Here is a 16,905-nt window from a genome sequence, read left to right on the forward strand (position 1 = left end):
TGAAAGTGGAATATTTATTGCTTGGGGTTCTCTCTACCTTTCCAAACAGGAAAATAATTCCTCCATGATCTGCACTGAAATCCATTTTTTTCTGGTGTGGTTACAGCATGCAGAGAAATTCTGTCTAATTCACAAGAACAGGTAGTTGTTTAGCTGGTTGCATGGCCAAAACAACAGCATTTCACCTAAAGATGCTATTTATAAAGTGAACTACCTGAAATGGAGAACAGTGTTAACCAGAAGGATATGAATAAGTCATGGAGCCTAATTTTCCGTTATTACAGTCGTTGTTTAAAAATGCATGTCTACCCAGGACTTTGTAATGATTTTGTATTGCGTAAAAAAACTTCTACATTTATCCCCCCCCCCCCCGGCCCCTCAGTTATTTCATTGTCATTTCTCTCCCCCAATGTTTGTAGGGCTTCTGAAGACCAATTGAACAAAGAAAAAAACACCCCCTACCTTGGTTTTTGGTTTGTTTTTTTTTTTTTAATTGCCCCTGAGACTATCAATGCTTTAGATATTTTTATGCTGCTTTCTTCAAATGCTTTCACCATGTTATGCTTTGGCATCCATAGCAAAACCCATTAGCTGTGACAGGTTAAGATGCCTCTGCAGACTTCACCACAAAGGAACTGAGTCAGTGCCAACCATTATTCCTTGCAACATGCTACCCCATCTCTCAGAAGGCCAAATCTATAACTCTGCTCTTAACTTTTTGGTCCTGTGGGGGTAGCTACTTTGAAGAATGTCCTCAGCTGCTTGGTAGAATATTTTTCCAGTCCTGGCTGTACCATGGGTTTGGTTCATTAAACCGTAGGCAATAAGGACATTCTTCAGCCACTCAGCAGCTCTTTTTATCTGTAGCATATATGTAATTGTTATAGGTTGAGAGAGTGCTTGTAGATGAAAGACATAATATACTGATTAATTTTCACCAGTTGTGGAAACCCCACAAGCAATATGAGCCAACCTGTACTTTCTGCATATCTTTGCACTACTGACCTAGTAGTTAACCAGTCCTCTTCAGCATTTCTAAGTGGACCCTAAACTTACTTGACCTCTTGCCAGGTGTTGCCACATAACATGTGGTAGGATTCATATTCCAGATCAGAAAGTCCTGCATGAGGATCATGCCTGAACCATGTCCATTAGTTTTATTGAGAATGACCCTCACAGATCCTTATGATGGAGATGTCATAAAAAGGTGTGGGTTATACATTGATGTAATAAATCCCTGGAATCCCCTGCCATTTAGAGATGGATCACATGTTTTTGAGTTGCAGGCTATGTTTGAGGGAACATTTTGACACTCATAGACAGTAGCAGTGATGAATTACTGGCATGGTTGGGGCAAGAAATAAACCATAACTTTGTAATCCCCACATTGATGGCTTCGTTAGATGTAGTTGAGATTGAAAACACCAGTAAGCAGACTATATGCAACATGGCTAAGGTTAGGGAAACTAATCTATTGGAAACACAGGAGATAGAATTTGGTATTTCTGATACAAATTGACCAGATTTTCACCCTTCTGTGAAACCAGCTTGCTACTTTGTGGGGTTTTCTTTGATGATAGTAGAGTTTTGCAGTGCTCTGTTATTCTGATTCCACATGAAAGGTGGAGCTAGTCTTCCAACATAAGGATTATCAATTTGACAGTGTATAATCTGGTTTCCAGTGAAGAACCAGCTGCAAAGAAAGGCAGTAGCATGGCTTGTAAGATAATACCTAGCCTTTTGGTAGGCTTTCTTCCCTAGAAATCTTAAATAACTTGAAAAAGGTGCATGAATATTATTATCCTTGCTTTAAAGAGGGGTTAGATGAGGCGCAGGAAAACAAAGTGATTGCAGGTGAAACAGAGAGAGGGCTGAAAATAGAATAGGTTCAGCCATTCTGAATCCCCATTTGGTTCCTTTACCTGTAATTTTTCTAGGCTTCTTGTTTTTAATGCCTCCTATCAAAGGGGATGTAAAAAATTCTGTACAGTGAATATTCATGTAGAGAATAACTGACCACAGAGACTTGGTTCATGCTTCTGTGGGTCCTTCTTGTAGTGTTGAGCGTCTGTCTGCAGAGCCCTTTACAGGTTGTTGTTGTTGCTTCTCTGCAGAGAGCCAAACGATTTGGTTGGAGGCTCAGCGCAGCTACATCCTGCTTGGGTTGACTGTGCCCACGGAAATACCAGCTGCTGCTGAAAAGATGTGATCTCAATCAAGTCTAGAAAGCATGAAACGTGCCACTTTTTTCTAGTGCGCTCCATTCCCCGAATAACAAGGAAAGCTAATTAACATGAGATGGCAAATGAACTGCACTATCTGCCAATGCAGTGATGCCGACTCCTCTTTAGCATTCTCTTTGCTTCCATCCGCCACAATAAATTCAGATTAGGTATTGAAGCACCCCGTAGAAAAATATCTTTATTTTTGCTGTTGCATAACTTACATACTGACACATTGTATAAGATTCTGATAGAGGGAACCAGAGAAACCACTGCAGAAATATGAAGAGAACAAGAATTAGGTTGTGATAGTACTTGTCCAGTCTGAAATTTTGACAAATGTGTAGTAGATGGGATTTCCTCTTTTGGGAAGGTAATTTTTAATTATCCATCCTACTAATATACTTAACTGCCTTCATAACTCTAACATCCTCGCATTGCTAAAAATCCAGTTAATTTTAATTCCATTTTTCAAGTCCAGCAGTGCTCTGTTACCTGCCATAAATGGATTATTTAGCAGCTTTAAAATTATATTGCTGGTATTAAGTTCCTGGATGTAGGCCCTGGAGTTTTAAGATGGGCAGGCCAAGCTCAAATTCATTAACAGTTTAAGAACTAATAAGCTTAAACCAAATTTTAAAATGCTCCTTTGTTTAAAAAAAAACCCCAAACACTATTTTTTTGTTGCATGTTGTAGATACAGCTCTTACCCAGGCCTGATAAATATCTATAAAGTAAGGGGAAGCTGTACTAAAAGGAGGAGGAGTGAAAAATTGTTTCCACAGACATTTGTGAAGCTGAGACTCTAAGGAGATTGATACTTTGACTCTCCAAATGAGTATCACAAACAGTTGTTATACAGACATGAAATCTATTGTCTGTTTCTGAAACTGTATTCAGCCCAAGAGGTATTCTTGCAGGTCTCAAACTGCTGCTTATACACGGCATCATTATTTCAACATGACTTTTATTCTTACAGGTTACCATGTAAAACTGTGGCTTGGTCAGTGTGGGCTCCCAGTGATCTCATTTTCATGCTAAAGTAAAACTATTGCTTCTCTTTAGAGTGAATATAGCATAGCCAACCCTTCTAAGAAGGGATGCGGATCATCTTTTTCTCCATACAACGATCAACAGAACATCTGAAGTCCATGACAGTCCTGTTTTTGTCCATTGAGGAGAGAGAGATTGAGCACTGCACCTACAAGATCTTTTATTACAGCTAGTGAGAGGGAAAAAAAAAAACATAAAAGATCTTTGAAGTTCTGATCGTGTTCCTAGGCTAGAAAAGATAAAACAGCTTCCATAAGAAATGTTTAAATTAAAGGAAAATTATCAGGAGTGACTGAGGGGAAAAAACAAGCAGTGCAGGAAGCACATTTCTTTACCTTAATATCTGAGAGAAAAGCTGCACTTCAAAAAGTGGTTCAGGGGGAGTTGATTGCCTGGGATCTGTGAATTCCTACTGCCTGAGCATTGCGTCTGAGGGGTGGTTTCTTCTCAGATGTTCTTCAGTGCCTTACCCCAGGCAAACCATGCTGCTTGTCTGTTTTTCCCTGGGACTCTTGAGTCCAGGATCAGATAGGTGTTTCAGTTTTCACTGGAGCCTCACGCTGGGTCAGCACAACTGAGTCGGGAATATACCATGGAGGTGTGAGCAAGCTTGAGACTAGCTTCAGCAATCAAAGACAATGGCACCATGAGGTCACTCAGGAAGGTTTGATACCCCGTGCCCCACATGAATTTACAATACATGTTAGGGCCTTGCTGCAGAAGGCTGCAGAGTGGGAGAGGCTTTCTGATGAACCACAAGGTATTGTTTGGGGGAAGGAAGGGCAGTTCACTTGACTAGCTGAGAGTGAACTTGTACAGCAGTATAGACATACCATGTAACTCTAGGTGATCTTAGGAAAACATGGGCTCTAGCAAGTCAGCTTAATTATTCTTATCTATGTTTACAGACATAAAATAGATATAAGAAACCTAGCACACATCCTATGAATTATCAGGGGATCAATTAATTAAATGTGAGGGTACTTTTGGATTAGAAACTATTTTTTTTTTGTGCTAGTACTTTTTCAATTAATGTTTAAAATGTGTTAAATAATTAAAAAAAAAAGAAAAAAGATGGATATGCTTAAGCATATTCTGCTGACAGCGCACTGAGTCAGTAGATATTTCATGGCCAGTAGTACTATGGCTTGAATGCAGATGATTCATGCAGGCTTCAGTCACACTTGGTCCATAAGTCCTTAAAAATACTGAGTCCATTTTGGCTCAGTAGTGCTATCTAAAAGTTTACAAGGTGCGAAGTGTTTCTTCCAATGTATGAATGGAGAATTATGCTTGAAGATAAAAGTGGCTCCTTGAAGCCTGGCTGCCCATGAGAAGGAACACTGCAAATGGAAAAAAGCAGGAGTGTTGAGTGCTGCTGCTTTTAGAGCACACAGAGCGAAGGGAGCATCACAAGCCTATCACATATTTCAAGGATGGTTCAGTTGAACGCACAGCTGATAGCTAATGGCCAGAATGTCATGTTTTGAACAGCACTTGACTTAGTCACTTTGGGCTGCTTGATGGTGAACTATCCACTCTGCTTACTATGTCTTATACTTTACTTGTTCTTTTTCTTTTTTTTTCACCTTTTCATTGGAATTTAGGACTGAAGCAATGAGTCTGCCCTCCTGTGCTGCTGAGGGGAATCCTCATTTTCTTTCAAAGCAGCTGCACTTGAGCAGCGGCTTCCTCTGTTTAGGAAACATCAGCAGGGCTTTCAGCATGGGCTGTCCTGCTCCCTGCTGTTTGCTCTGTTGCAGCAGAGGGACATAGCTGTCTTAGTTTTTCACCTAACCTAGGCTTTCAGAGAAAAATCAGTGGTGAAACTAAACTGGCTATTTTTATACCATGCCACCTGTATTTAACACTTTGTTAGATAAAGCAGGGAGCTAGCTGTGTCAGTCTCTCCTGAAGGTGCTAGAGATGACTTATCTAAATACAGGGGAGGTAGAAGTCTCAGAATTGCCTTGTTTTGGCATCTTTCAGTCTCTTTATTATATTCTTTCCTTTTTGCTCAGTAATCATCTTCTCCTTGTTCTCCCCATTTGAGAAAGCGTCTGCCCATGGCAGGGGGTAGAACTAGATGATCTTAAGGTCCTTTCCAACCCTAACTATTCTATGATTCTATGAAGGGAATTTGCAGGGTTTAACAAAATATATCTCTGAGAAGCACAATAAGAAATGCAGGGGTATTTTTATTCCAAGATTTCACGGATTATGATATGCTAGAACTGTCAGTACAAAATCACTCTAGGACATGACACTATATATCCATACATTAAATTACTTGCATTTAAATAAGAATAAAAAAAATGTACTTTGAACACAGTGTGGTAAAAGTGTAGAGTATATTGTGATCCATTTTCAGGTTTTCTATTTAAACATGAAGGATTTGACTGGCCTGCTGGCCATAAAAGACTGTGAGTTAGAGAAAGGGAGTCATTTGGCTACACTTAATCCATGCCCTGGAAACAATCAAGAATTGTTCCCCACAGTATATTATGTAGTATTTTTGTCTTGTGATTGAGGGTAAGCTGCAGCCATGAGATAACTGGGTGCAAGTTCAATTCACATGCTAACTCTTATTCCCAGAAGAGTACTGTGGAGACATTATAGTAAAGCTTTCTGCTCTGTCTATACCTCTGAGTCTTATTACCAGGCTCTGGAGAGATGCATGTGCAGCTGTCTTCTCCTGGAGTGAAGTCTGTATCTAAGGCTCATATAGCAAAGTCCAGGGAAAAGATGAATCCCAGAAATTTCTTCCTCTGCTTTCCTTTGTTGTCTAAAAATTGATAATGCATTATATTAAACAAAGTTTCATTCAAAATTCTCAAAGTACCTTGCCAATCCCTGCTCATCATTTGGGTACACTAATCACTCATGAAGTTATAAATGTAGCTTAGTTATTTTCTATTTTTACCTATTCTTTAAAGCAATTAATTATAGATACCCTGGATAGGATTTTTAATTAATGAACCTTCAGTGTTTGTAATGTTATAAATGAATGCTTCAATCAAAATGAAAATTCCTATGAAAGAAAAACAATTACAAGTATCTATTTTAGTCCCGAAAGAGCCACGTCTCAGATGGCACGTGATGGCCGTCTTGTTTACATGATTGTAGAAGATAGCTTTGACCGCAAGCCAGAGTGCAACTGTTTTTCACATGGTTTTGTCTGTGTTTAGCATGGTTTCCTTTTTATTGGCTTAATGATATGTTATCTGTCTTCATTATTCTTTAAAAGTACACCTTGCCTGTCACGACAAAACACAAACTCATCTAAGCCATGTAGTCAGGTGACAAAAATCACTTGTGCAGTTTAGGTATAAACTTCCTTCCACATCTGACCCTATACTCTTGAGCATGGAGGTTTATTGACTCTATTTCCTACTGGTGTGCAAGTTGATACTAGCAGGGCCTTCTTTTCACCAATCAATCCATATAATTTTGCAAAGAAAGCATGCTGGAGGTGTGATTGGTTTACACATTATTTATCTTTTTCTGCCCAGTTTAAATTGGTCAGCCTGATCCTATTCACATGATAAAAATTATAATGTCTCAAATTACTCAATAAACTGTGGGTTTGTCTATTATTAGTGATCATTAGTGTTATAATACAGCATGGAAATTTAGAGCAAATTAACTACATATGCAAGCTTCTGGGTTCATCTGCAGTTAATCATAAGCATACTGTTCAAGTGGGCAGAGGATTTTGCAAGAATATTTCCAGGAAGAATTTGTGGGAGGAGAGCTAAATATCCTTGGGTTGTTATATTATGTTTTTCCACTCCATAATCTTGGTCTCCCAAATGAATGTTTATCTGAGATGTAGTCAATGACTGAAAGTACAAAAGAGAATTATAGCTCAAATTAAAAGAGCATCTCATGCTGCCAATTCCAAGGCCCCAAATTTTTATGACCATAAATAATGAATGGAAGTTCCATACTGATACAACCCCCGCAGCCTCCCCTGCAGACTTGACAAGGCTCCTGGTTCAGTCATTCCCCTTTAATAAAGGCTGTCGTAGCGCTGCAATAGAACGATGTGGTGGGATGTACAGCCTTGCATGTTATCAGATGATGACACACACACTGAGCACCGTGAGTTATCGCTTCCAGTCACTATTATTTCCTATGAAAATAATAGCTTCCAGTCACCGTGGGTTGCTCTGAGATTGCATTCATACTGATGTAGATTAGAAGTGAAGGGATTTCCTGATAATTACTGGTTTGTCTGGCACAAGAAGGCACAGATGAAGGGAGGTTTAATGTAAGAAATCATTAGAAAACAGTCCTAGCTTTCTGCAGTTTGCTATGCCCATTCTTCACCCTTAAATACCATTGTGATCTTCAGATGGGATTCGGTAGCAGGGGCTGGCTGGTCAAACTGGAGACCCTTAAGTTAATACAGCAAAGATGAAACATAAATATGAGTGAACACAAACAGCGCATGCACCTTGGAGTGCTTCCCTCAGGTCCAGGTCTGTGAGCACGGCCTGGGAGCAGCTGCTTAATGGCTCCTGGGACCTTCTCTGTGGCTGGTAGCCATGGTCAGGGGAGCAGGGTGATGGTGCTGGCACATATGTCCTTTGACAACAGGACTCCGAAGGCTGTGATTGCCGGTTTCTAAAAAGACTGGCCTGTTCTATTGTTCTTTTCCATGTTGCTGGTCAGATGAGTGAATCTGATGGGGAAATACCCCACACCCTGAGCCTGCCAGAATTGCTTTGCATGCATGGCAGGTCTGCATGGGGCGAACTAACATGCTTGCTCTTTTTAGTAAAACCTGCTAGGTATCTACCATTGCAATAGAACCGGAAATGGCTTCTCCAAACCCATTAAAAGTATTTCACACACAGCGCTGTCAGGAACTGTTTTATGAGCTTCTGCTTAAACCTTCAGGCTGCAAAATCTACATGTGCGAGCACTCAGTCCGAGATGCAAGGATTTCCAAAGTATTGTTTTCTTCCCAAAGTTTTAATGCATCTGGTTATCTGGCTACACGGTAAAACTGTCCTGAAGGAGGTTAGTGTGCAGTTTCAATGCTTTGCTAAACGGCAGCTACCTACCAGCTCATTTTGATTCCTCATGTTGGCAGAGGTCAGAGTGAGACTCAAACTCCTTCTTTTGAAGGCACTAGGAGACGGTTTAACTGCAACACTACATCACAGCAAAAGAGAGCAACAGGAACATTGTTATAACTTGTTAAAAAAATCATGTCCCATTACATATTTTTGTTGAAAAACAAAGTTTTAAACCTTTTTCTCTGACATTTGACCAGTGCAAGTCAGTTTCTCTCATCCATCCATCCTAGACATGAGTACCTTTGGCATACTTGCTGGAAGTTCCAGCAGCTTTATTTCCTTCTCTCCCTCCCATAACAAGCCACTTAAGAGACCGTGCCCTCACCAGATATCATTGGCAGCAGCTTACCTGTGAGTGGTTCCTTTTGCTGTCGGGGAGCGACATATCAAATATTTCACTCTCAGTGCAGTAGGGAGTGTACCGATGGCAGAACACCAAGTCAGTTAGCTTTATCTCTGAGCTTCCCACCATAAGCACTAACTTCAGGTATTTCTTTTCCTACAAACATCCCAGTGCATGGGGTTATCCAACTCTTGGCTGGGAGCTGGGTATCGGGCTGCAGTGGGGAGGCAGGGGTGGCTGTTTGGCCCTTTTTCTGTATTTAATTTCCTTTGGTTAAGCTGAGGGAAGCATTCAGCTGTGCTGCTTGCCCTGTAACACAGATGGAAGTACTCAGTTCGAAGCCCCACCACCAGCCCCCACACACATGCTGGCACACCTGGATAACAGCTCTACCTGTTTACAAATTACCCCAATTTTCTGCTTGATTCAGCAGTAACTGCTTACCCTCCCCCGTGATGTAATTAGGCCTTCAGAGTTCATGTGTGCCTATTATGATCTCTCTTGTGTTTTGTCTTTTTTTTTTTCTGTAGCCGTAATCATATATATATATATATGTATTAAAATTTCTTATCAATTGTTCAGCTAAATTATGCACAGTGGGCCATGCTAGCCCTCCATTAACATAAAGTATGCTAAACAACATGTTTTCTTTCTGATAATTATGCTCTAAAGCACCAACTGCTTATTCTAGTGAATTTACTTTCCAGTTTTTCTTATTTCTTCAAACTTTTAGCCATCTTCATGGCAGGGCAAGTGCTCCTTCTGCTGTTAGTGAATTCACCTAATTACCTTTTCTATTATCATCAGAACTTCCATCTGCCTAATAGCCAGCCACTTGGTGTTGAAATGAACTATAATAGTCCATCCAGGATGATTGTTTTCTGACCACATAAAGATCCTTCCATCAGTTGGAACAAAATACTGCTTCCTAAGCCCATCAAGGAGTTAACTGCGTGGTGCATACAACAGAGCTGTGGAGAGAAGTGGTTTGCAAAAGCCTGCCTTCCCACTTTGCTGGAGTGCCATTAGCATCTGTGCCAGCCTGACTGTAGCTCTGAACTTTTGCTTTGTCAGCCATCTCTGAGTGCATTCACAGTCAGTGAACATTATACAAAATCAAGGTGTATGAAGCAAAACTCTCCCAACCCATACCCCCTTCTTTGGCTCTTGAAAAGCAACACTACCCTGCTCTGCAGACCGAAGGAGCTGTTTGAAAGTGTGAAACAACAGCGTTAAAGTCCCATTAACATTTCTAACAGTCATTTTATAGGGATTTTAACTTTGAAAATATTGGCTTTTTTCTTCAGGTTTCACTGGACATCAGACATGAATATTCTGTTTAGGATTTTCTAAAGCTAATTCATTGAACTTCCTATGGGCCTTGTGTAATGAAAAGTATATTTTGATACAGTGCAGTCTGCTTTTGAAGTGTTACATAGCTTGCACGGCTAAAAATAGGTAAAGCAATTCTTTGGAAAACTGTTAAAAGCAATGGGTTTCATTTTATCTTAGGTAAGGGTGAGTAACAACCTTAAGAAACTAGAACAATCTGTTTCTTTGCCCACAAGATCAAAACAGACATTATCTCAAGATATGAATGTTGTTGGGTTTTTCTTTCAGTGGTGAATGAGCTAATGGAAATATTATTCTTTAATAGGTTTTTCTACCCAGTACAAGACTATCTGACCATAGAGATGTGATAAGTGTAGTCATTACCTCCTAGAAACTGCCCTACAGCACCATCTCTGCAAGCACTTGGAATAGGAAAATCTGGGTTTTGGTCCTCATTGTATTCCTCTGAAGTCTCTTTTTATTCAGAAAAGAGCAATTTTCAAAGGCGGGGGGTTGAGTTCTTTATACAGCCTTGGACTTCTAATGAGTGTTCACATTATTTGAGATGAGGAGAAAACAGTGTGCATCACACTGGAAATTATATGCACTTTCAGAAGAAAGAAATCTAGATCAGAAAGAAGCATCAAAAAAGCTACCAAACCAATCTTTATTTTCATAAAGAATTATTTCAGACTATTTCAACAGTATCAGTGTAAGTTTTGTAATGAGGCTCTCTTGGACTTCTCATTTTCATGCCGTTGCCTGAAACATTTTTAGCTTTCTATAAATTTAGGTCAAGATTTAATTTTCGCTAGTTAGAACAAAAGCAGAGCAGTTCTAGCGCAATGGCAGTTGCAGAGGCAGGAGGCTGACTCGTACTACAAACAAGAAAATAATATGGGTGTCAATTTTGAATATGTAGAGTTGTGTCAGCATGTGAATGAAGATCCAATTCATTTTTATGAAACTTTAGACTAATTAGTTTTATAATTTGCACAGTGAGGTAATGTAAATGTGTTGCTGCTGCTTGACTTTTTTCTTAATCCTTTGAGTGGATATTTAATCTTTTTTTATATATTAGAATTAAAGCAACTTGGAAGATATGAATAATTAATCTAATTATATGCCGATCACTTTAATTTCTTTAATGTTTTAGATAAAAAAAACAACATTACAAATTGGTTTAGGTTGGAAAACCCTTTTAGAGGATTTTGTATTTCATCAGTAAGTGCAATTTAGAGGATACAGGCTCTGGAAGTGCAACATTAAGTTTATCGTTATGCAAATGGCCCAGTTAATCCAGGAGTTCTGGTGACCAGATTCTCAAGGTGTGCTTCATGAATTCGTAGCTTGAATTTAAAAAGCAGAATTTGCCAGTTAAGGAAAATGAGGAACCAAAAGGCTATAAAATGTTGCAGGCTAGCAAAGGGAAACATAAAGAACCAGTAATCTGCTTATCTCCTCTGTAGACTGAAGGACAGCAAAAACTGGAAAAATGAGTCTTGCGTTGTCTACACATATCAAGGACTGTATCTTGTGGGGGAGAGGACAGAAAACCAATGTATCGACAATGATGATCAGGTGTAACTCTATGTGCAGTACGAACATGAAGTTATACATAAACTGAGAGCTATCTAGTTTGCATACATCTGAGCATGGCATGCATATGGAGTGCTGACTGCTTAACTTGTGGAAAATATAAACCCTGTAGAGATCATCACAAGTGTAGGAGTTTGTATCTGTCCTATCATGGTTGGCTATTTTTGGTGACATCCACAAACTTCAGATTCCTTGGCGTTTTGAAAAATTTCCACTTTCCTTCCTTTAATATGTGCATTATGCTCTGTAGAATTAGCAACTTTGAGCTAATTCCTTGTCTCTTCCCCTGCAGCCTGCTATTCCTTATTATATGGCTTTGTCTTCTAGGGTTGGTTTTGGGATTTTTGTCGGTTTTCTAAGGGAAATGAAAGTACTGATCATTACAGTAGAATTAAAAATAGCTTCTAACAGCTTAGCCCAAGATACGAAAATAGTCTCTCTTCCGGCTTATCCTGTCAAGTACAGTGGGAACCCTAGTAAGGTAATATCTGTGAAAACCTCATTCTGGGTTTGTGTCTTTTTTTTCAGAATCTTTCCCTTATGTCTGCATAATGTAATCATTGGAATGAGATTGTTGATTTTTTTTTTGTTCCTGATAGCTCGCATTTAAGCTTTCAGGAAACGTCATTGGTCTTAGAGACTTACTTACCCATATGATGCTTCAGTGTTTTATGATGTATTTATATGTCATTGCTTAGGAAAAAGGACACAGTAACTGTAGAAAATTTGTAGATAAATCCATACTAGTATAAATGTTGATCTTCCTGTGCACAAGTTTTCCATGTGTCTTCCCTTGTTTGGTGTCCTGGTGACTAGGAATTTGTCATTCGCAAGGACAAATGTAGACTTTCTGTCCTTTGCTATTTAAGGTAAAGAATCATGCTTGACTAGTGAAGAAGTGCAGAATGTATTGTGGTGGCCAACCCAGCTGGACAGACTGTGAAAGCAAATAAATACCTCTCAAACAGGAATACCTTTTTCTCACCCCACTTCTCTGGTAATAGCTATCACATCAGGCATAAAGTGAAGAGGTAGGCACTAGTCTAAGTTTAGAGGCCTGGGAATGCATATCTTCTTGAAGTGGTACAAATACTTTGGTGGTTCTCTCACTTCCCCATGGGTTCAGGACATCACTGTATAGCACAGACCCTCAGGGTAGGAATAAGACCTGATTCTAAGGGATATTTTCTGAAAGGTTCTTCGGAACCTGCACACCTGGAGAACAATTAAAATAGAGATGAAAGGGGAATGCATGACTTTTACTACACCAAAGCATACAATGCAGCCTCAAACCTGGGGATTTGATTTGCAGGGGACATCTTGGGAAGGAGGATATCCAGACTCCTTGTGAGTGTCTCTGTTTCTACTCCACAGCGCCTGGTAGGAATGGTCCATACCAAGACTAGGAGGGAGAGGAGAAGCAGGTCTCTGAGGACATGCCAGAGCACATTCACATGACGACACGGGAGTTTTCTACACAAACACTGATTCTGAAACTTCTTACAGAAACTCTGGGTGTTTCTATGGTTTGGTACATAAGGGGACTTAACAAATATTTACCCAAAGAGCCAGAAGCACTGCTGGAAGTTCCAGCACTTCCTCTCTCCCACAGGTCTTTATTTTTTCCAGAGTATGACAATTTTGCTTTTGTGTAGTTTATCTCTGTTAGTACAACATATAACACAGGCTTTGCAGAGGACTCTTAAGATACAATTTTGAATAGACACAACTGCTGTCTATTTTGAATTGTGAGATACACAGGTGTAGACAAGAATTAGTTATGGGCTAATTTACTTTATTTTCTCATCACTTAAGCATTTTTGAAATGTTAAAGCTAAGACCTGCTGGACCAGGAATCTTTTGTAACTTGCTGCTTGCCATCTGAACCAGGGAGTCCTCCCAGCTTAAGTGGCCATTAGTGAAACCAGCTAATGCCATAGCTGAAGTTGTTCTATAACCCTTCCTGCCTCCTCTCTCAGGTTAGCAGGTTCCTCTTTCATCTCCTGCAGCCCTGCATGCCTCTGCCTTCCCAGCATTATGTTTCCCTCTTCCAACACCTGGCATCATTGTTTGGTGCCTGGGAATTTCCCACTCTCTAAATGAAGTTCCCTGCAGAGAAAAATAGCTCTTAGCTTCATCATAGCAGTCATTCAGTCAAAGTGCATTAGTTCAGATTAACACTATTGTCTCTGGTCTAGTAAGTTGATACTAAAAGCCTTATCAGCAAAAGCAGATATGCAAAACAGAGGTATAACACCTTGTAAAGTAACAGCTTCAACAAATTCTCTTTATCATCTTTTAAACTAAGTGTATCTGAATTCCCATGAAGAAGGTATGCTATATAACTGAGGACTTTGGATTAATTTCTGTGGATTTCTAAGAGAACACCTATAGAACTATGTTAAAGTCCACATCCTTTAAATTCTATGAGATATTTCTATGAAGAAAGTGTGTATAGTGAGTCTCCCTATAGCAGGTTAATGTTTGTGTATTGTCACCCTGACTGAACCCAGCATGGGAGCTCAAGTGGAGTAGAAATCAATGAAATAGCATTAGGATGCAATTGTCGCAAATTATCAGAGAAGAAAGAAGACAACTGTAATTCACTAGAAGTAACACTTTACCAACTGCTCTCACTAAGCATTAGTTTAGTGTGTTTTCAATTTCAAGGCACTTTCTCTGGAAAATACTTGGTCCATAATTACCATTATTATCACCATCCTGAAATTTGTGGAATTTAACCTAAACAAATTCCTCAAAGCTTGCACTTAGTTCTGATATACTTCATCCTATTTATCCTTAGCTTCAGTGGCACTTGTGCTATGAGGATCATGCTTCATATTGCGAATACCATATCTTTCTCAAAGAAAGCTGCTACGAGCTGCTGTACAAACACCCTGGGTCTATGCAGTCAGTGTTTGCATGTGTCCTATTTTGCCCAGCAGGACAAGGTCACTGCAGAATTTCTGTGGGGGCCAAATCTCTTATGTTTTATTGGCAGTCATCACAGCCAAGGTTTTGTTACATCCCTGTGACAACCTTAACTGAGTGGTCACAATACCACTTTCTATCCAGCAGTCATTGTTGCTCCCAGCATCTCAGATTTTGCCCTTTCTTTGTCTTGTTCGCTAGCAGGAAAATTATTGGTAGAATATAAAATTACTGCTAAAACCAGTTAAACATTCTCTAACTGAAAAAAAAAAGGTATTTTTCCTCCATGTACACTGGATATATATCTAAATATTTCTATGTTACAGTGATAATTGTCTCTCTGACATAATGTAGTATTTGCATTTTGTCATTCATCATTTTTTTTCAAGGCGTATGATCACTCAAGGGACTGGTTTATGTCTTTCATTTCCTGGTTATCCAGTCAGCTCCAGCTCACACCAGCAGGAATTGAAAGCTATTATCAATATGGAGAACAGGATTTATGTGAAACGAGGATGGGATGTCAGTCAGTCGCCTAATAGCAAAGCATTCATATCCCAGTAACCACCTCATGACTATCAGTTTGTCCTGGTACTCAACAGGGGATCAAAGGCTAAATGATAACCAAAGCAAAATTAATCTCCATGCCAGGTGTGGTGATTTAACTGGTGTTAAATCTGTACTGTGTGGTACAGCAACTAAGTACCACACACCTGCTCACTCAGTCTGCCCAGTAGGATGGGGAGGAGAATCGGGGAAAAGGTAAAACTCATGGGTTGAGATAAGAACAGTTTTATAACTGAAATAAAGTAAAATATTATAATATTAATAATCATAATTGTAATGAAAAGGGAAAAATGAGAGAGAAATAAAATCTGAGACAGGTGATGCACAGTACAACTGCTCACCACTTGTTGAGTGATGCTCAGCACATCCCTGAGCAGCAGTCAGCTTCTCACAGCCAACTCCCAGCATTTTCTATACAGAGTATACAAAAGTAAATCCTAATACTGTATTTAAAAAGAGCAAAAAATATGTGGTATGGAATACTGCTTTGGCTAGTTCAGGTCAGCTGTGCTGGCTGTGCTTCCTTCTTGTGCCCCTTCCTCACTGGCAGAGCATAAGAGACTGCAAAGCCCTTTGATCAGGATAAGCACTGCTCATCAAGAATTAAAACACTGGTGTGCTATCGGCATTATTCTTAGACTAAAGCCAAAACACAGCAGTGCACCAGCTTCTAGACAGATAATTAACTGTCCCAGCTAAAACCAAGACACTAGGTCAGGATGGAAACCCCTGAGAAGTGTGCCCATGTGCAAGAGAGTATGAACAAAAAATTTTACTTTGAGTGTGCTTTTGATTCAGCTTTGCTCTACACAGGACACTCAAGTCAGTAGGTTTCCCAGGCACACTGAGAGTGAATTTATTCATAATAAAATAATTTTTAGAGTAATAAATAGACTGTTTCATATCTGATTACAAGCTCTCCCTGCACGGGCATGAGATGAAGCCCTCCATATCAGGAAGAAAAGAGGGAGTCTGGTTCAGTAATCAAGTTACTGAAGACTGTAAAGCAGGGGGTCAGGCAGTAAAGTTTAGGTTATTTACAGTGTAGATGAGGGTAAAAATCACTGGCCAGGGACAAGGGAGATATGTGAGATTTGAAGAATTAGGGACATAATTGGGACTAAGGAAACCAATCACACCAGGTGTGATGCAGATTGGTAACTGCTCTGGTATGGTAAAGGACTATATGTAAAAGACTATGAGAAAATGTCATCACTTCCCAGCTGTCTTTCTAGGCTGCTCCATTTATGTCTGGTCAAACTCAGCATCCATTTCCCTTGATATGAATAGGTATGGACAGGTCTTTGGTATCTCTACCCTCCTGACTGGACACTGAACATCAGCTTACTCTTTTGTCAGTTTTAGGATTTCTCCTTTTTCTCTCCCCTCATAAAAAGAAGCTGGAGTATCTACTTTCCCAGACATACAGCTTTAAAAGTCCTCTGGCTACAACTTTTGTCCCTTAAGACTTCTAATACTTGAAGGAGGAACCTTGCCAAAGTGAATCACCTTCATTTCAGATAGTGCATGTCTGTGCATTACAAAATGCCTGTGCAGCATCTCTGTATCACTTTCTACACGGCTATTGATTATTCTTGAGGATCTGATCACGGACCATTTGATTTAGGTTCCCTTTTTGAATATATAGCTTCTTTTCTGAATCCTGCTGTCTGCCATAATTTTCAGCCAGGTTTCTTGTGGTCTTCCTTTATAAATGCTTTGATATAAGCATATCCTTGCCTTCCTGTTGCCTGGGGAAACTTACTCTTTC

At 39.7% G+C, this 16,905-nt stretch overlaps 1 protein-coding gene and 1 long non-coding RNA gene across 4 annotated transcripts in view; one reads left to right on the forward strand and one right to left on the reverse strand.

Annotated features, from left to right (window-relative positions):
- WWOX (WW domain containing oxidoreductase) overlaps positions 1–16,905 on the forward strand; it is a 524,801-nt gene that overhangs the window by 409,550 nt on the left and 98,346 nt on the right. The gene's annotated exons all lie outside the window — the stretch shown is intronic.
- LOC134163394 (uncharacterized) lies at positions 5,454–9,015 on the reverse strand. The gene is made up of 2 exons (XR_009964718.1): positions 8,712–9,015; positions 5,454–6,060 (listed from the first exon to the last, which is right to left on the reverse strand). It is a non-coding gene; the product is annotated as an uncharacterized LOC134163394 (long non-coding RNA).

This window comes from Pezoporus occidentalis, unplaced genomic scaffold (assembly GCF_034315485.1).
Source record: "Pezoporus occidentalis ecotype Australia unplaced genomic scaffold, CSIRO_AGI_Poc_V1 ctg20, whole genome shotgun sequence".
Lineage (NCBI taxonomy): Eukaryota > Metazoa > Chordata > Aves > Psittaciformes > Psittacidae > Pezoporus > Pezoporus occidentalis.